This window comes from Taudactylus pleione, unplaced genomic scaffold (genome assembly GCF_031769625.1).
Source record: "Taudactylus pleione unplaced genomic scaffold, aTauple2 ptg002386l, whole genome shotgun sequence".
NCBI lineage: Eukaryota > Metazoa > Chordata > Amphibia > Anura > Myobatrachidae > Taudactylus > Taudactylus pleione.
The window spans coordinates 86,531-108,451 of record NW_028286774.1 but is presented as its reverse complement, the minus strand read 5'-3'; positions in this window follow the sequence as shown (position 1 = coordinate 108,451).

The following is a 21,921-nucleotide window of genomic DNA, read 5'->3' as shown; positions in this document are numbered from 1 at the left end:
TGTGTTTGTGAATTGTGTGCGCAGTAGCCGCACGTGCATCAACAAAGTAGTGCCAAGCGTGCGCCTGTGTCATAAGTAAAGGGCCGGCTGGCTTGACCGTTAAAGGGTGCTGTAACCCCCGAAAGTACACTCCAGTCCAAACCAAAAAAAAAATATTTTCTGTGTTTGTGAATTGTGTGCGCAGTAGCCGCACGTGCATCAACAAAGTAGTGCCAAGCATGCGCCTGTGTCATAAGTAAAGGGCTGGCTGGCTTGACCGTTAAGGGTGCTGTAACCCCCGAAAGTACACTCCAGTCCAAACCTAAAAAAAAATTATTTTCTGTGTTTGTGAATTGTGTGCGCAGTAGCCGCACGTGCATCAACAAAGTAGTGCCAAGCGTGCGCCTGTGTCATAAGTAAAGGGCCGGCTGGCTTGACCGTTAAGGGTGCTGTAACCCCCGAAAGTACACTCCAGTCCAAACCTAAAAAAAAATTATTTTCTGTGTTTGTGAATTGTGTGCGCAGTAGCCGCACGTGCATCAACAAAGTAGTGCCAAGCGTGCGCCTGTGTCATAAGTAAAGGGCCGGCTGGCTTGACCGTTAAAGGGTGCTGTAACCCCCGAAAGTACACTCCAGTCCAAACCAAAAAAAAATTATTTTCTGTGTTTGTGAATTGTGTGCGCAGTAGCCGCACGTGCATCAACAAAGTAGTGCCAAGCGTGCGCCTGTGTCATAAGTAAAGGGCCGGCTGGCTTGACCGTTAAAGGGTGCTGTAACCCCCGAAAGTACACTCCAGTCCAAACCAAAAAAAAATTATTTTCTGTGTTTGTGAATTGTGTGCGCAGTAGCCGCACGTGCATCAACAAAGTAGTGCCAAGCGTGCGCCTGTGTCATAAGTAAAGGGCCGGCTGGCTTGACCGTTAAGGGTGCTGTAACCCCCGAAAGTACACTCCAGTCCAAACCTAAAAAAAAATTATTTTCTGTGTTTGTGAATTGTGTGCGCAGTAGCCGCACGTGCATCAACAAAGTAGTGCCAAGCGTGCGCCTGTGTCATAAGTAAAGGGCCGGCTGGCTTGACCGTTAAGGGTGCTGTAACCCCCGAAAGTACACTCCAGTCCAAACCTAAAAAAAAATTATTTTCTGTGTTTGTGAATTGTGTGCGCAGTAGCCGCACGTGCATCAACAAAGTAGTGCCAAGCGTGCGCCTGTGTCATAAGTAAAGGGCCGGCTGGCTTGACCGTTAAGGGTGCTGTAACCCCCGAAAGTACACTCCAGTCCAAACCTAAAAAAAAATAATTTTCTGTGTTTGTGAATTGTGTGCGCAGTAGCCGCACGTGCATCAACAAAGTAGTGCCAAGCGTGCGCCTGTGTCATAAGTAAAGGGCCGGCTGGCTTGACCGTTAAAGGGTGCTGTAACCCCCGAAAGTACACTCCAGTCCAAACCAAAAAAAAATTATTTTCTGTGTTTGTGAATTGTGTGCGCAGTAGCCGCACGTGCATCAACAAAGTAGTGCCAAGCGTGCGCCTGTGTCATAAGTAAAGGGCCGGCTGGCTTGACCGTTAAAGGGTGCTGTAACCCCCGAAAGTACACTCCAGTCCAAACCTAAAAAAAAATTATTTTCTGTGTTTGTGAATTGTGTGCGCAGTAGCCGCACGTGCATCAACAAAGTAGTGCCAAGCGTGCACCTGTGTCATAAGTAAAGGGCCGGCTGGCTTGACCGTTAAAGGGTGCTGTAACCCCCGAAAGTACACTCCAGTCCAAACCAAAAAAAAATTATTTTCTGTGTTTGTGAATTGTGTGCGCAGTAGCCGCACGTGCATCAACAAAGTAGTGCCAAGCGTGCGCCTGTGTCATAAGTAAAGGGCCGGCTGGCTTGACCGTTAAAGGGTGCTGTAACCCCCGAAAGTACACTCCAGTCCAAACCAAAAAAAATTATTTTCTGTGTTTGTGAATTGTGTGCGCAGTAGCCGCACGTGCATCAACAAAGTAGTGCCAAGCGTGCGCCTGTGTCATAAGTAAAGGGCCGGCTGGCTTGACCGTTAAGGGTGCTGTAACCCCCGAAAGTACACTCCAGTCCAAACCAAAAAAAAAATTATTTTCTGTGTTTGTGAATTGTGTGCGCAGTAGCCGCACGTGCACCAACAAAGTAGTGCCAAGCGTGCGCCTGTGTCATAAGTAAAGGGCCGGCTGGCTTGACCGTTAAGGGTGCTGTAACCCCCGAAAGCACACTCCAGTCCAAACCTAAAAAAAAATTATTTTCTGTGTTTGTGAATTGTGTGCGCAGTAGCCGCACGTGCATCAACAAAGTAGTGCCAAGCGTGCGCCTGTGTCATAAGTAAAGGGCCGGCTGGCTTGACCGTTAAGGGTGCTGTAACCCCCGAAAGTACACTCCAGTCCAAACCTAAAAAAAAATTATTTTCTGTGTTTGTGAATTGTGTGCGCAGTAGCCGCACGTGCATCAACAAAGTAGTGCCAAGCGTGCGCCTGTGTCATAAGTAAAGGGCCGGCTGGCTTGACCGTTAAAGGGTGCTGTAACCCCCGAAAGTACACTCCAGTCCAAACCAAAAAAAAATTATTTTCTGTGTTTGTGAATTGTGTGCGCAGTAGCCGCACGTGCATCAACAAAGTAGTGCCAAGCGTGCGCCTGTGTCATAAGTAAAGGGCCGGCTGGCTTGACCGTTAAGGGTGCTGTAACCCCCGAAAGTACACTCCAGTCCAAACCAAAAAAAAATTATTTTCTGTGTTTGTGAATTGTGTGCGCAGTAGCCGCACGTGCATCAACAAAGTAGTGCCAAGCGTGCGCCTGTGTCATAAGTAAAGGGCCGGCTGGCTTGACCGTTAAGGGTGCTGTAACCCCCGAAAGTACACTCCAGTCCAAACCTAAAAAAAAATTATTTTCTGTGTTTGTGAATTGTGTGCGCAGTAGCCGCACGTGCATCAACAAAGTAGTGCCAAGCGTGCGCCTGTGTCATAAGTAAAGGGCCGGCTGGCTTGACCATTAAAGGGTGCTGTAACCCCCGAAAGTACACTCCAGTCCAAACCAAAAAAAAATTATTTTCTGTGTTTGTGAATTGTGTGCGCAGTAGCCGCACGTGCATCAACAAAGTAGTGCCAAGCGTGCGCCTGTGTCATAAGTAAAGGGCCGGCTGGCTTGACCATTAAAGGGTGCTGTAACCCCCGAAAGTACACTCCAGTCCAAACCAAAAAAAAATTATTTTCTGTGTTTGTGAATTGTGTGCGCAGTAGCCGCACGTGCATCAACAAAGTAGTGCCAAGCGTGCGCCTGTGTCATAAGTAAAGGGCCGGCTGGCTTGACCGTTAAGGGTGCTGTAACCCCCGAAAGTACACTCCAGTCCAAACCTAAAAAAAAATTATTTTCTGTGTTTGTGAATTGTGTGCGCAGTAGCCGCACGTGCATCAACAAAGTAGTGCCAAGCGTGCGCCTGTGTCATAAGTAAAGGGCCGGCTGGCTTGACCGTTAAGGGTGCTGTAACCCCCGAAAGTACACTCCAGTCCAAACCAAAAAAAAAATTATTTTCTGTGTTTGTGAATTGTGTGCGCAGTAGCCGCACGTGCATCAACAAAGTAGTGCCAAGCGTGCGCCTGTGTCATAAGTAAAGGGCCGGCTGGCTTGACCGTTAAGGGTGCTGTAACCCCCGAAAGTACACTCCAGTCCAAACCTAAAAAAAAATTATTTTCTGTGTTTGTGAATTGTGTGCGCAGTAGCCGCACGTGCATCAACAAAGTAGTGCCAAGCGTGCGCCTGTGTCATAAGTAAAGGGCCGGCTGGCTTGACCGTTAAAGGGTGCTGTAACCCCCAAAGTACACTCCAGTCCAAACCAAAAAAAAAATTATTTTCTGGGTTTAGCCGCACGTATATATCAAATCGATATAACATAAATGGAGGACCAAACTTTCTCCGATAAAAATAAAATAGAGAAAGATCAAGAACCACTTCCTCCTAGTGCTGAAGCTGCTGCCACTAGTCATGACATAGACGATAACATGCCATCAACGTCGTCTGCCAAGGCCGATGCCCAATGTCATAGTAGAGGGCACATACAATCCCAAATGGCAAAGTTCAGGAAAATGACCTTGAAAAAGACATTTAAATCAGCTGAAGAGAAACGTAAACTTGCCAATATGCCATTTACGACACGGAGTGGCAAGGAACGGCTAAGGTCGATCCCTAGTATGTTCATGACTAGTGGTTCAGCTTCACATGACGATGGAAGCCCTCCTCCCACTAAAAAAATCAAAAGAGTTAAGCTGGCAAAAGCACAGCGAAGAACTGTGCTTTCTAAGAAGATATCACAAATCCCCAAGGAGAGTCCAAGTGTGGTGGTGGTTGCGATGCCTGACCTTCCCAGCACTGGACGGGAAGAGGTGGCTCTTTCCACCATTTGCACGCCCCCTGCAAGTGCTGAAAGGAGCACCCACAGTCCACTTGCTGATATGCAAATTGAAGATGTCACTGTTGAAGTACAACAGGATGAGGATACTGGTGTAGCTGGCGCTGAGGAGGAAGTTGGCGAGGAGGATTCTGATGGTGATGTGGTTTGTTTAAATCAGGCTCCGGGGGAGACAGTTGTTGTCCGTGGGATGAAAAAGCCCATCACGGTCATGCCTGGGCAGAAGACCAAACATTCCACCTCTTTGGTCTGGCAATATTTCTATCCAAATCCGGACAACAACTGTCTTGCCATATGTACCATATGTAAAGGTGAAATAAGTAGGGGTAGGGACGTCAACCACCTAGGAACATCCTCCCTTATACGGCACCTGCAGCGCGTTCATAAAAAGTTACTGTCAAGTTCAGAAACTTTGGCTAAGACCGTAAGCAGTCCAGGGACACCTAAATCCCGTTGTCCTGTTGTATCCAAGCGCCTGCAAACCACACCGTCAACTCCCTCCTCGTCAATTTCCTCCTTAGTCAGGATCGGAAGTAGTCCTGCAGGCCATGTCACTGGCATGACTGACTCTCCTATCCGGGATTCCTCTGGAGGATCCTGCATTGCTACGCCTACTGCTGCCGCTGCTGCTGTTGCTGCTGCTGGGAGTCGTTCATCATCCCAGAGAGGAAGTAGGAACACCACTACTTTTACTAAACAATTGACCCTCCAACAGTCCTTAGCGAGGAGGATGAAGTACGACAGCAGTCATCCTGAAGCAAAACGTATAACTGAGGCCTTGACTGCTATGTTGGTGTTAGACGTGCGTCCGGTATCCGCCATTAGTGCAGTGGGATTTAGACAATTGATGGAGGTAGTGTGTCCCCGGTTCCAAATCCCGTCTAGATTCCACTTCACTAGGCAGGCGATACCGAGACTGTACAGAAACGTCAGAAAAAGTGTCCTCAGTGTCCTGAAAAATGCCGTTGTACACAATGTCCACTTAACCACGGACATGTGGACAAGTGGAACAGGGCAGACTAAGGACTATATGACTGTGACAGCCCACTGGGTAGATGTATCACCTTACGCAGCAACAGCAGCAGCGTCACCAGTAGCAGCATCTCAGAAACGCCAGCTCGTTACAAGGCAGGCTACGCTGTGTATCACCGGTTTTAGTAAGAGGCACACCGCCGACAACCTCTTAGAGAAACTGAGGGAAATCATCGCCCAGTGGCTTACCCCACTTAGACTCTCCTGGGGATTTGTGATATCTGACAACGCCACCAATATTGTGCGGGCATTACATCTGGGCAAATTCCAGCACGTCCCATGTTTTGCTCACACAATAAACTTGGTGGTGCAGAATTTTCTGAAAAGCGACAGGGGCGTGCAGGAGACGCTTTGGGTGGCCCGAAAAATTTCTGGCCACTTTCGCCATTCACCGACTGCGTGCCGAAGACTGGAGCGCCAGCAAACACTCTTGAACCTGCCCCGCCATCACCTGAAGCAAGAGGTTGTGACGCGGTGGAACTCAACCCTCTATATGCTTCAGAGGATGGAGGAGCAGCAAAAGGCCATACAAGCCTATACATCCACCTATGACATAGGCAAAGGAGGGGGTATGCACCTGACTCAAGCGCAGTGGAGAATGATTTCCGTGTTGTGCAAGGTTCTTCAGCCCTTCGAACTTGCCACACGTGAAGTCAGTTCAGACACTGCCAGCTTGAGTCAGGTCATTCCCCTCATCAGGCTTTTGCAGAAGCAGCTGGAGAAAGTGAAGGAGGAGCTAAGACGGAGCGATTCCGCTCGGCATGTGGGACTTGTGGATGAAGCCCTTAATTCGCTTTGCCAGGATTCCAGGGTGGTCAATCTGTTGAAATCAGACCACTACATTTTGGCCACCGTGCTCGATCCTAGGTTTAAAGCCTATGTGGTGTCTCTCTTTCCGGCCGACACAAGCCTGCAGAGGTGCAAAGACCTGCTGGTGAACACACTGTCAGCTGAAGCGGAACGTGACACGTCAACGGCTCCTTCTTCATTTTCTCCCGCAACTGGGGCTGCCAGGAAAAAACTTAGGTATCCTAAGCAACCCGCTGGCGGTGATGCAGGGCAGGCAGGACCAAGTTTGGACATCTGGTCCGGACTGAAGGACCTGGCAACAATTTCTGACATGTCTACTGTCACTGCATATGATACTGTCACCATTGACAGAATGGTGGAGGATTACATCGGTGACAGCATCCAAGTAGGCATGTCAGACAGTCCATACCTGTACTGGCAGGAAAAAGAGGCAATTTGGAGGCCCCTGTACAAACTGGCTCTATTTTACCTGAGTTGCCCCCCCCTCCAGTGTGTACTCCGAAAGAGTGTTTAGTGCAGCCGGGAACCTTGTCAGCGAAAGGCGTAGGAGGTTGCTTCCACAGAATGTGGAGAAGATGATGTTCATCAAAATGAATTATCAGCTCTTCCAGGGAGACCAGCCTCCAGAACGTACAGAGGGACCTGTGGTGGTGGATTCAAGTGGGGACGAGTTAATACTTTGTGAGGATGAGGATGTACACACTGAAGAGGGTGAGGAATCGGTGGATGAGGAGGATGAGGATGACATCTTGCCTCCGTAGAGCCAGTTTGTGCAGGGACACATTAATTGCCAGCTTGTTTTGTGGGGGCCCAAACGAACCAATCATTTCAGCCACAGTTGTGTGGCAGACCCTGGCGCTGAAATGATTGATTTGTTAAAGTGTGCATGTCCTGTTTATACAACATAAGGGTGGGTGGGAGGGCCCAAGGACAATTCCATCTTGCACCTCTTTTTTTCTTTGCATTATGTACAGTTTGGGGCCTAGTTTTTCTAACTGCCATCCTGTCTGCCACTGCAGTGTCACTCCTAGATGGGTCACGTGTTTGTGCCGCCCACTCGTGTCGCTTAGCATAGTCATCCAGCTACCTCGGTGCAACCTTTTGGACATAAAAACACTATTGTGAGGTGTTCAGAATAGACTGGAAATGAGTGGAAATTAAGGTTATTGAGGTTAATAATAGCATAGGAGCAGAAAAACCTACAAATTCTGTGATTTTAGCTGTTTTTATGCTTTTTTTCAAAAAAATACAGATCCAAAACACAAAACCCAGAACCCAAAACACGGAAGGGTGGTTTTGGCAAAACCAATCCAGATCCAAAACACGAAGAAAGATCCAGATCCAAAACCAAAACACAAAACACGAAAAGTGGCCGGTGCACACCCCTAATATAGATATGTAGATCCAACATCTGCCGGCACTCATGTAATGATACAAATGTCCTCCGGTGCTCAGAGAGCAATACTTTCATATCCAAGTAAAAACTGGCACTCGGAGGCAATTTAGCAGAAAAGTATATATTGGGTCGACGTTTCAAGGCTGCAGCCCCGTCATCAGGAACCCATGGTCCTCATGGGGTTCTGATGACGGGGCTGTGGCCTTGATATTGTTGCAAAAAAATACAGTGACAAGTGCCCCGTGCATGCACCGACTGGCCGCCACTACTACCCCCCTGTCATCAAGCCCCGCCCCCGTCGCTAAGCCCCCGCCCCCTGCTATAATTGGGTCACCTGAGGAGGCACCATTCGCTCTATTTAAAATACATAGAAACAAAAAACCTAGGGAGCAATAAGAGTGTTATTTGTGGTGGTGCACTTACTAGATCATAGATCAAAATTGCAAAATATGTCCCTCTGCTGCCAGTGCTGATGATTGTGCCTGTTACTAGTGACAGGGGGCACACGGCTGCCAGAGCTGGTTACAGGGGTGCCTGCTGCTGCTAGTGCTGATGATTGGGCCTGTTACTTGTGACAGGGGGCACACGTCTGCCAGAGCTGGTTACAGGGGGGCCTGCTGCTGCCAGTGCTGATGATTGTGCCTGTTACTAGTGACAGGGGACACACAGCTGCCGTAGCTGGTTACAGGGGGTCCTGCTGCTGCCAGTGCTGATGATTGTGCCTGTTACTAGTGACAGGGGGCACACGGCTGCCGGAGCTGGTTACAGGGGGGCCTGCTGCTGCCAGTGCTGATGATTGGGCCTGTTACTAGTGACAGGGGGCACACGGCTGCCAGAGCTGGTTACAGGGGGGCTTGCTGCTGCCTGAACTGAAGATCCTAGCCATGAACTGCTTATTCACAGGTAGACAAGCCTATATATAAGACACAGGGGCCTATTCATTAAACGTAAAAATTCAATGGAGATAATTAGCTTTAGAACTCTCATGGAGTTCTAGCTAATTATAGGTGGAATTCATCATTCCACCTCTCCATAAGTATCTATTCCGAAAAGCTGTCATTTTTGCGATGACAGCTTTTCGGGAAATAGATACTTTTCCCTCTCTACACTACCTTATCGCGTCTGGAAACAGTGCTGCGCATGCGCTGTTACATCTGTAAAACCAGCGCATGCGCAGCACTGCTTACAGATGCGGTAAGTTTCGTACCCCCCCCTCCAACCCCCCCCCCCCCCCCGACTTACCTGTCCGCGCAGCAGCCTCCGGCTCCGTCCTGCTGGTCTGTCATGTGGTTTCCCTGCAGACCACATGACAGATTAGAAAAAAAAATACATTTTTTTTTTCTTTTTCTAAACTTTCTTGTGCTCTGCTGGGGAGTACACATGTCCGACCAGCCTCCGGAGCCTGAGGACGGAGCAGAGCGCTGGAGGGACTCGTCGGGGGACCTGCACACGCTGATACAGGTTAGTGGATTCTGCTATTCGCCACCTCACAGTGGCGAATAGTAACTGCATCAAATTCCGAAAATTGATAATTTTCGGAATTTGATGAATACCATAATTTCCACATCCCCATACTAATGTATGGGGAGTGTGGAAATTAACGCAGGGGGACTTAGCAAGGAGATATCTGTGATATCTCCTGTGTTAAGTCTGTTCATGAATACCAAAATAATGTTATTTAAGGAAAATGTCCTTAAAAACGTTATTTTAGTGTTGATGAATAGGCCCCACAGTTCGCAACCAGGATCATCGATGTCAGCAGCAGCGAGCCCCCTTGTCATTTCAGTCCCCCTACATCAGTATTGCCTGCTGACAGGCCTGTGTGTATGTGTATATATAATTATATATATAAATATATTTTTTTAAATTATATCCAGAAGCATCCAGGATGTAGCTATGGCAGCTTCTTTGCAGGTGGACACATGTAAGATGGCTGCTTGTGCATTGCCTGAGCCTGGTCCGGTGCCTGCGCACATTACTCTGCATGGAAGGAGATTATCACAAAACCTGATGCTCCTCTCAGCGGCTTCCTCACCGGCGCAGCCTTTTCTTTCCAGAAGAGCTTTTCCTGGCTATACAGCATTAGTACATGACTACATTTTATTTCTTGTCGCAATAAGTGGCGATAAACATATAAAGGTTATTGGGGCTCGTTGCCGGTAATTGATACATTGGCCCCAAATTATATACTACTGACATAATTCTCTTAGGGAGAGTGTATGGAAGTGTTGCCCATAGCAACCAATCAGATTGCAGCTATCAGTTTTTAGATTGCTCATAAATAAGAGCTCTGCTAGTAGGTGATTGGTTGCTATGGGCATTGACACCGCTTGCCCTCTTTAGAAGGTTTGATACATCTCCCCCTCAGGGCCTGAGACCTGGTGAGCTGCATAAACCTAGACCTGTGATCACATGTGCAGTGTGGACCAATCATACACGCCTACATCATGAATAATGTATCACAGGCCTGATCTTCTATGGAATATTATCCTCAGGCCATGGACATACGGGATTTGGCATTCTTACTGTGCCTGTGAGTGCTAGAGGCCTGTGGTGGTGAGATATTCACCTTGTCATTGACCACCAGTAACAGCCATATATCAGGGGAGAGGAGAAGCAGGAACTCTCAGTGGCTAATGCTATATTATTATTATTATTACAAATTGAGCATGATCAATGTCAGGTTCCATTATTAATATTTTGAAGCTCAATACAATGATACAATGTTTATATTAAACTCTCTATGGGCTGCTGTCAGCCTGTAACCAGTAGGGTTAATGGTAGTTGTTTTGTGACCCTAGTCCCACATGCATCTGCTGATGTAAGCTGTGCAGATGCTTCTGTTGCTAGAACAAGGCGATCTTGCTCTAAGACGTTGTTGTTCAAATCTGCGTAGGGCATTTAGTGACATGCGCAGATAGGTGCTTATTGGGTGTATAAACTTCAATCAGGTGGTTCACAAGACACCATAACCTTGGCCTAGTTCAGTAAGGTACTCACCCCAATTAATATTTATTATTTATGATTGAGGCAGTACTGCCCCCTATTGCTAATTAAAGTGGGGTATTAATGTATGTGTTCTGGGAAGACACCTCCCCTAATTTCAAGGGGAAAAAAGGAATATTCATGCGACACATGTTAGACCTTATGACTGGAGCCAATATGGATGGATGATGTCTAGTATCCACTTTCTTCAATCTGGGTGTCTTATTAATACAAAGGGGGTTCCCCAGGGATCGATGCATTGAATATAAATGTTACCTAAGTATATCTTTCTGAGTATATACCTTGTTTTATATATATATATATATATATATATATATTGTTTATCAATAAACTGTTCATTTATATAATCTTATAAACCTGATTTTGTGTCTATACTCAATTATGACCCATTTTCTATGATAGAAGGTAGGAACACTGGCCCTGATTCAGAGACGCTCGCTGCTGGCGGGTGCTCGCTCTGAATCTGGGCTGGGTTTTTCTGTTTTTTTTTAGTCTCCGGCTGCTCACAAAGCTGTGGGTGACCACCCACAGCTTGTGCGAGCGGGCTGGAGACCGTCGCAATTATCGAGACAATCGGTGCCTGCGACGAGACCCTGGGGTAGGGTCTAGCTGCCGCAAGCCCGAGGGGACTTCCTGCTCTAATAGAGCAGGAAGTCCACTACTGACATCAGTAGTGATGTCAGTAAATGGATTTAAAAACAGGTCAGAAGAATTTAATTTTAATTTAAGCAGCCCAACAATGCAAACCAAACAACCAAATACTGCATTGCGGGCGGTGTCCGCTCAGTGGATGCAAAAACCAACACCAACTGGTTATATTAAAGACTATTATTAGGTAGGTAATATAAAAGCCTATCAGCTAGGTTATATTAAAGACTGGTATTAGGTAAGTTATATTAAAAGACTGGTATTACGTAAGTTATATTAAAAGACTGGTATTAGGTAGGTTATATTAAAGACTGGTATTAGGTAAGTTATATTAAAAGACTGGTATTAGGTAGGTTATATTAAAGAATGTTATTAGGTAGGTAATATGAAAGAATGTTATTAGGTAGGATATATTAAAGACTGGAGTTAGGTAGGATATATTAAAGAATGTTATTAGGTAGGTTATATTAAATACTAGTATTAGGTAGGATATATTAAAGACTGATATTAGGTAGGTTATATGAAAGAATGTTATTAGCTAGGTTATATTAAATACTAGTATTAGGTAGGATATATTAAATACTAGTATTAGGTAGGATATATTAAAGACTAGTATTAGGTAGGATATATTAAATTCAAAACTATATAAAAATGAAAAACGTTTTATATTTAGTCAAGCAGAAAAACGGTGTTCCAAATGAACCATTAAAAAATAACAAACTTTTAATTAGTAATTTTAATTTGAAACCTGACAATAGTAGAGAACAAAAAGGGGGAAGATGAGGGGTAAAAGGGGAGGGACAGGGTGGGGATAAAAAAAGGGTGGAGGGGGGAAGGTAGTTCAGGAAAAAACACAATAACTCGGCAAGAGGTAAAAACAAAAACCTCCTGAGGGACTGTATGGTTGGGCCGAATTAAGTCCGTCTAGTCAGGTAAAAATAAAAATCCCTCAAGACCCCCACTGTGGAAAGTGGCAAATATTTCCCGAGTAGGATGGACAGGGGAGACAAACATGGACAAGACAAACATGCAGACAGACAAACAGGACCACAATACAGACATTAAGCACAAATAGACAAAACTTCAACAAAGTTCAAGACCCTGTGCAGGAGCAAGTGCAGGAGAGGGCAGAGAAGCGGAACCGCCGAATACCCCTGTTCTAGTTGATAGCTTGCAAAATCTCCCCAGGGGCAGCATTTGCCATCGAGCTATTTATGTAGGTCAGATACCAGGCTGACAACCCAGCAAAGCACCTGCGGCAGGAAATCATCACAAAAACAAGAAAGGAGGGGAAAGACCAAGAGGGCATAGACAAAGCAGGACAAAAAAAAAATTGAAGAGGGTAGAGAAGAAGTAAGAAAAAAAAAATAGAAAGAGAAAAGCAAACCACGCTAGTATTCAAAGGATATATTCAAAATGCTCTGTACTTCCCTGTCCAACGATCTCAGCTGTCACCAGTGATGTTGTCCTAATGCTACCATAGCTGTAGAGCAGTAGATGTCTGGATTGCTGATTTGTCTCTTACAGATGATGCTGGGTGAAGCTGTGGAAGTCGAAGCACCGTGCGCGGCACAGGGGGCAAATGTTGTTAATCCGAAGCCATTCTCTCAAGCATGTTAAATGGAAGATGTGGCGGCAGTATGGCACGGCAATGTCCTCTCCATGTTGAAACTGTGAGAGGCAGATTGTACAGTAGTTTCCTGCTTCTCCTTCCCCAACAGTGCTTCTTCTGTAGGTTGGAAAAAGAGGACGAACGACTCTCAGTTCGGTGTTGAGTGCAATGATCTCTAATCTTTGTACAATTGCTGCATAATGGCTTTCACTAGGTCCATCTCCTGCACTTCCTGCCAATGGTAATCCTGGGGATGGTCGGCCTGAGTATGGTGCTCCTGATGGCCTTCCTGATGGTCTTCCTGATGGTGTCCTTCCTGCTGATGGCCTCATGCGCCCTGATCTCAGCCATGTTCCAGTAATCTGGTTTGGTCCAGCTGAAAAATTATTTCATATATTGCAGATATAATAGATAGCCATAGGTAACATGTAAAAATCAAATATATTTCTAACTCAAACATTTTGCAAAAGTATAAGGGGGAAAGGTAAGAAGCCAAGTGAGATAAAGTGGAGAATTTGCCCAAAGAAACCAGTCAGCTTCTGTCATTTCAAAGACTGTGCTAGATAAATAACAGTTATGAGATGGTTTGTTGCTTTGGGCAACTTCTCCACTGTATGGGGGAGATGTGCTAAGTCTTGGAGAGAGATAAAGTGGAGAAAGAGAAAGTACCAAGCAATCAGCTGCTAACTGTAATTTTTCAAACACAGCCTGTACCATGCCAGTTAGGAGCTGATTTGCAGGTACTTTCTCTCTTTTTCATTCTCCAAGGCTTAGTCCATCTCCCCCTATCTCTCTCCAAGGCTTGATACATCTCTCCATAAGTGTGCAGATAGAGGCCCCGAATGTTTATCCTCTAAGCACAACTGGAAATATTTTGATATAGTTATCTATAGAAAAGAGGCAGCCAGCTGGAATGGTAACAGAGAGATCCTTTTAGTATATATTTTTTTTTTTAAATCAAACATATAATATAAATCTATAAAGAAGAGAAATGCAGCCAAAACACTATATTTAGGCTGTGAGAGCTCATCAGGCTATAACATGGGGAAGGAGGACACAGGTCATCTCCAGAGTCTATCTAGGAGGGGTAATCAGTGTAATAATCTGGGGCTCAGCCTCCTGTCGGCCATTGGAGCAGACGCCACTCTCCCCTCATATTTGCTGAACGTAAATTTACTGTGAACTCACCTAACATATTACCCATAATCCCCCTCTCGTATAAGAAAACAATCTGAGGACTGAGCGTTTCCTGATCAGTAACTGAGTAACAGCATGGGAGATGCCCCCAGTAACACAGTACTCTGACCTAACACCTCCATCATCATTCCTCCCACTTCCTAATACAGCTGCTAAAGACTGAGACTAACATTGTACTTACCGTCATTTCCAATGAGCTGGGCCAACTCCCTCCGGCTCATGGCAGCTGGTGATGATGGTCAAAGCGAGGTAAGAGGTAGATGCTCCAATAAAAACACAGCACAGATGGGATAGTGCGCTCGGCTCCGGTCAGCAGTAACTTGCTGGTAGTATACAATAGTGTACAAACCAGTTGTCGCTTTTGAGGCCTTTCTCTAGTGCCAGCAACTGTCAACTGAAGAAATGCCAGTGATATGGCCGTGCGCTGGGGCTTTATACCTGGCTCATGCAGTGGGCACCTGACCAGGGTGACCAAGGAGAATGCTGTGTACATATGAACGTGGCATGCGGGCGGCAGTTGCTGATTGCTGTGCGGCACATCAGCTCTCTGCCCTATACCCCACATCATCATCTTCCCACTGATATTACACAGTGACACATGTGGGAAATGACAGGTTAGCGCTGAGGAGTCATCATACCCAGAACAGGGTGGTTTAGGGCATCTGCTGGCACCATCTCAGTTCTACTGCTGAAACTAAATGAACAGAACATAATAAACAAACCTAGCCCTCACTCAGGGCACTAGCTCACTTCTTGAGTTCTCTCTATAAAAGCAGCTAATTTGCATGAAAGTGTCTTGGAGATTGGTGGTCCTTCCTGCCACATGCAGCACTGGACACTGGCCTCCTGGCCTGGTATAGCTTTCCCAGATTTGTGGCTGCCACAGTTTCTCAAGGACAGTGTCAGAAGAATAGGGATCTTCCTGCCTCCTAGGTGGGCAAGCTGCAATGCTATATAGTAGAGCCTAAAATCGCGAAGGGGATTGACACAGTGGCTGTGTCACAATTCTAGGCCTGGTCTCGCCCCAAATAAAGTACAGGATACATTCAATAGCTAAAAATCTGTTTAGGGATATACATAGATGAGTGCTGAAGGACATATAAATATTAGGGCTTTAATGTGACCATTAAAGGGGGAGCTATTTCCATACATATACCCTTTGCTTGAATTGGGCCGTGATGGGAGTAATATAACGGGTAATATAATCTGCCACCTTGAGGAGTGATGTTAACTCCTAAATAATGAAAATTTGAGGTCCACTGTAAATGACAAGAGGGGGGTGGTAGCGCAGGTAGGGAACCAGATAGAGGAAAATATGGGATTCAGGCCAATTAATGGGGAGACCAGAAAAGCCATCTGGAGGTGATAAAACAGGCAGTGAAGGATCTGGACAGTGGATTCCCAGGCATAAAGCCGGACTGGTCAGAGTGTACAAAACCTCTGATCACAGAAGTAAGCCTGGTAGCCAGGATTCTATCATCAGTGGTAAGGAGAGAACTGGGTCTTTATGATTCTGGAAGTAAAGGATCCTATCCTTGCTTGGGAGGCACTACAATAAGGGTTTCAGACTTGGAGGGAGGAAGACAGCCAATTTCCATGAGAACATTATATGTTTCAAGGAGGCATGGAACAAACAATTGCCGGGATTTCTTATAAACCTCAATTGATACCTCATCAATACCTTGGAGGCTAGGAAATAAGAAAGTGTAACATCCAGTTCTTCATCCATGAATGGGGAATCTAGAAAGTCAGTGGCTTCAGGCGACAAACAGGGCAACGTTACTTGGTCCAAGTACACTTGCAGCCAGGGTCAGATTATTGGAGTGGCGGACAGGGCGGTCGTCCAGGGGAACCCACACATTGTGGGCCCCCACACTCAGCAAACATTGTACTAAACTGGGCCAATCTGGACCCTCCCTGTTCCGGCTCCTGGCAGCATCACAGTCTGTCACTCACCAGGTGGACTTTTGATTGAAGTCTTTCCAGAGGGAAATGCCAGTGCTGATGATTGGGCCTGTTACTAGTGACAGGGGGCCCACGTTTGCCAAAGCTGGTTACAGGGGTCCTGCTGCTGCCAGTGCTGATGATTGGGCCTGTTACTAGTGACAGGGGGCATACGGCTGCCGGAGCTGATGATTGGGCCTGTTACTAGTGACAAGGGGCACATGGCTGCAGGAGCTGGTTACAGGGGGGCCTCCTGTTGCCAGTGCTGATGACTGGGCCTGCTACTGGTGACAGGGGGCACACTTCTGCCGGAGCTGGCTATAGGGGGACCTGCTGCTGCCAGTACTGATGATTGCGCATGCTACTAGTGATAGGGGGCACACAGCTGCCAGAGCTGGTTGCAGGGGGGCCTGCTGCTGCCAGTGCTGATGACTGGGCCTGCTACTGGTGACAGGGGGCACATGGCTGCCATAGCTGGTTGCAGGGGGGCCTGATGATTGGGCCTGCTACTGGTGACAGCAGGCACAGGCTTCCGGAACTGGTTACAGGGGGGCCTGCTACTGCCAGTGCTGATGATTGTTCCTGTTACTTGTGACAGGGGGCACACGTCTGCCGAAGCTGGTTACAGGGGGTCCTGCTGCTGCCAGTGCTGATGATTGTGCCTGTTACTGGTGACAGGGGGCACACGGCTGCCGGAGCTGGCTACAGGGGTGCCTGCTGCTGCCAGTGCTGATGATTGGGCCTGTTACTAGTGACAGGGGGCACACGGCTGCCGGAGCTGGTTACAGGGGGTCCTGCTGCTTCCAGTGCTGATGATTGTGACTGTTACTAGTGACAGGGGGCACACGGCTGCCAGAGCTGGTTACAGGGGGGCCTGCTGCTGCCAGTGCTGATGATTGTGCCTGTTACTGGTGACAGGGGGCACACGGCTGCCGGAGCTGGCTACAGGGGTGCCTGCTACTGCCAGTGCTGATGATTGGGCCTGTTACTGGTGACAGGGGGCACACGGCTGCCGGAGCTGGTTACAGGGGGTCCTGCTGCTTCCAGTGCTGATGATTGGGCCTGCTACTAGTGACAGGGGGCACACGGCTGCCAGAGCTGGTTACAGGGGGGCCTGCTGCTGCCAGTGCTGATGATTGTGCCTGTTACTGGTGACGGGGCACACGGCTGCCGGAGCTGGTTACAGGGGGGCCTGCTGCTGCCAGTGCTGATGATTGGGCCTGTTACTAGTGACAGATGGCACACGGCTGCCGGAGCTGGTTACAGGGGGTCCTGCTGCTTCCAGTGCTGATGATTGGGCCTGTTACTGGTGACAGGGGGCACACGGCTGCCAGAGCTGGTTACAGGGGGGCTTGCTGCTGCCTGAACTGAAGATCCTAGCCATGAACTGCTTATTCACAGGTAGACAAGCCTATATATAAGACACAGTTCGCAACCAGGATCATCGATGTCAGCAGCAGCGAGCCCCCTTGTCATTTCAGTCCCCCTACATCAGTATTGCCTGCTGACAGGCGTGTGTGTATGTGTATATATATATATATATTTTTAAATGATATCCAGTAGCATCCAGGATGTAGCTATGGCAGCTTCTTTGCAGGTGGACACATGTAAGATGGCTGCTTGTGCATTGCCTGAGCCTGGTCCGGTGCCTGCGCACATTACTCTGCATGGAAGGAGATTATCACAAAGCCTGATGCTCCTCTCAGCGGCTTCCTCACCGGCGCAGCCTTTTCTTTCCAGAAGAGCTTTTCCTGGCTATACAGCATTAGTACATGACTACATCTTGGGCCTGATTCAGAGCCGCTCGTAAGCGGCCGCTCGTTCGCTCCGAGCGATGTTTAGTATGCATGCGCGAACCAGTCAGTGCGGCCGAAAATCGTGTGCTCGCAAAATAGCGAATGCCTGCTAATTTGAGTGACAGGATGAGGCGTTTGTGGGTGGTAACTGGGGAAGGTGCTTGAAAACGGGGAGTGGAGATCCGAACGCAGGCGTGCCAAAAGGTAAAAACGGGCGTTTTAAGGGTGTGCATAATTAACAAAGCAGCGTCATCGACCACGTCACATGGTTGTCTTTTAGCCAGAACTGCTTGCATGATTGCGGTAGGAAAATGCAACCACATGAATAGCGAGCAGTTCATTCGCCTTTCGATGTACTCGATTAATCTAATAAATAGTGGAGATGATGTATGATGCGAGCGGCCAGGGGGCGTTTTTTACAAAAAAACGTCCGCATATTTTGTTCGCTCGTTCAGACATAGAGGCGTCAACAGACCGCAAAGAGCGAACGGTCAATTTAAATAGCCAGCTCCTTTTTCTAGACGAGCGAGCGCAAATACCGTCCGGCTCTGAATCAGGCCCTTTATTTCTTGTCGCAATAAGTGGCGATAAACATATAAAGGTTATTGGGGCTCGTTGCCAGTAATTGATACATTGGCCCCAAATTATATACTACTGACATAATTCTCTTAGGGAGAGTGTATGGAAGTGTTGCCCATAGCAACCAATCAGATTGCAGCTATCAGTTTTTAGATTGCTCATAAATAAGAGCTCAGCTAGTAGCTGATTGGTTGCTATGGGCAATGCCGCCATTTGTCCTCTTTAGAAGGTTTGATACATCTCCACCTCAGGACCTGAGACCTGGTGAGCTGCATAAGCAAAGACCTGTGATCACATGTGCAGTGTGGACCAATCATACACGCCTACATCATGAATAATGTATCACAGGCCTGATCTTCTATGGTATATTATCCTCAGGCCATGGATATACAGGATTTGGCATTCTTACTGTGCCTGTGAGTGTTATGGACCTGTGGTGGTGAAATATTCACCTTGTCATTGACCACCAGTAACGGCCATATATCAGGAGAGAGGAGGAGCAGGAACTCTCAGTGGCTAATGCTATATTATTATTATTACAAATTGAGAATGATCAATGTCAGATTCCATTATTAATATTTTGAAGCTCAATACAATGTAAGTACCTTCAATGCTGTACGAATGCGTGCACATCAAATCTTTAACAACCTTTCAGCACTCAGATATAAAATTATCGATCACTTCCCCCCACTTATTAGAGGGGGTGATCGTGGACGCAAATTGTTACAGTGTGAGTCTCAATGGATTATGCGTTTAGACTCTCTTTCCCTTCGTGGGTTAAATGAAACGCTGGGTCTTCAGTGTTTTTTATAAGCAGGATATTATATGTATATATCACAGGTTTATAGGGGCTTTGTAATTGGTTTTGTTATTTTAATAAGCTCCTGTGTGTTACTTACTTGGGATTCTTTGTGTGGTTCTTTGATGGTCTGATACCAATAGGAGGGCCCTGATAGTTATTTATTTTTGTGCAGTATATTTAGTGACTAGGTTTCTGTAAGGATTAGTTGTTAAAGATTTGATGTGCACCCATTCGTGCAGCATTGTAGGTACTTACTCATGTTGGTGCTCTTTTTTGCATGCTAATGAGCACTCTGTTAAATTTTAAATGATTGTTTGTATTGTCTGTATGTGTTTGTATTTTGTCCAGCGTTACGGTAGCCATGGCAACCGTTTGATGCTGTTGTGATGTGGTGAGGTCACTTCCGGTTCCGGAGACTTCCGGTTTCGGAACCGGGAAGTGAGGTCTCCGTATGGCATGGCGTTTAACTACTATATATATGTGGTAAGTGCTTTGTATATTTTTGATTTGTATGCTTGACGAAAACGCGGAATAAAGCGCTGAAACGTTGCAAAACTACTCTCTGCTTTTGGACATATTTATTACGGAGTGCCGCCCTGCGTTCAATATGTTCAGTTTGCCCTGCTGTTAGAGGCCGACTGTGGAGGGCACCCGGCTCAGTTACCTGTGGAACCCGTGAGTGCCGGAGTGATGGCTATATATATATATATATATATATATACTGTTTATCAATAAACTGTTCATTTATATAATCTTATAAACCTGATTTTGTGTCTTTACTCAATTACGACCCATTTTCTATGATAGAAGGTATGAACACTGGCCCTGCTGCTGGCAGGCGCTCGCTCTGAATCTGGGCTGGGTTTGTCTGTTTTTTTTTTAGTCTCCGGCTGCTCACAAAGCTGTAGGTGACCACCCACAGCTTGTGCGAGCAGGCTGGAGACCTTCGCAATTATCGAGACCATCGGGCTTGCGACGAGACCTTGGGGTAGGGTCTAGCTGCCGCAAGCCCGAGGGGACTTCCTGCTCTAATAGAGCAGGAAGTCCACTACTGACATCTGTAGTGATGTCAGTCAGCCCTCCTACAAATGCCAGGCTTTCCTAAGGGAATGCCTGAGATTGTCCGGCCACCCCCCCTACCCGCCAACAAAATAGGGCGAGCTGTCAATCAGCATCGACAGCCGCCCCGTCTTGTTGCGAGCCCCGTAGCGACTGAACGTCAATCGCTCAGCGAGGCTCGCGGCACGTGCGCAGTGGGCAACCATCAGGCTGCTTGCGAGCGCACACCGCTTGCGAGCGGCTCTGAATTGGGCCCACAGTGTTAACAAAGTTTCAACTTATTACATTTCGCACATTTATACACAAGTAAAACAATAATAATCTAATATAAAGCCTGCAACCCAACACTTAAATAAACTCTGCAACAGCCACACTCCAAAACTGTGTAATAGGTTAATCAACTGCATGTGATCATTATCCAAGCCAGCCCCCGCCCTTCTGGTTTAACCCACTCCTGGCTCATTCAAGCCCTCTGTTATTCTAAACCTAGTAACAGCTGAGGTGTGTCGTGGGTGTGTGATCATCATACATAACCAAAACTTATCTAAAATAAACACACGGAGACAGTAAATGGATTTAAAAACAGGTCAGCTATTTATTTGAAGAATTTAATTTTAATTTAAGCAGCCCAACAATGCAAACCAAACAACCAAATACTGCATTGCGGGCGGTGTCCACTCAGTGGATGCAAAAACCAACACCAACTGGTTATATTAAAGACTATTATTAGGTAGGTAATATAAAAGCCTATTAGCTAGGTTATACTAAAGACTGGTATTAGGTAAGTTATATTAAAAGACTGGTATTAGGTAGGTTATATTAAAGACTGGTATTAGGTTATATTAAAGAATGTTATTAGGTAGGTAATATGAAAGAATGGTATTAGGTAGGATATATTAAAGACTGGTATTAGGTAGGATATATTAAAGACTGGTGTTAGGTAGGTTATATTAAAGACTGGTATTAGGTAGGTTATATTAAAGACTGGTATTAGGTAGGTTATATTAAAGACTATTATTAGGTAGGTAATATAAAAGCCTATTAGCTAGGTTATATTAAAGACTGGTATTAGGTAAGTTATATTAAAAGACTGGTATTAGGTAGGTTATATTAAAGACTGGTATTAGGTAGGTTATAGTAAAGACTATTATTAGGTAGGTAATATAAAAGCCTATTAGCTAGGTTATATTAAAGACTGGTATTAGGTAAGTTATATTAAAAGACTGGTATTAGGTAAGTTATATTAAAAGACTGGTATTAGGTAGGTTATATTAAAGACTGGTATTAGGTAGGTTATATTAAAGACTGGTTTTAGGTAAGTTATATTAAAGACTGGTATTAGGTAGGTTATATGAAAGAATGTTATTAGGTAGGTAATATGAAAGAATGGTATTAGGTAGGATATATTAAAGACTGGTGTTAGGTAGGATATATTAAAGACTGGTATTAGGTAGGTTATATTAAAGACTGGTATTAGGTAGGTTATATGAAAGAATGTTATTAGGTAGGTAATATGAAAGAATGGTATTAGGTAGGATATATTAAAGACTGGTGTTAGGTAGGATATATTAAAGAATGTTATTAGGTAGGTTATATTAAATACTAGTATTAGGTAGGATATATTAAAGACTGGTATTAGGTAGGTTAT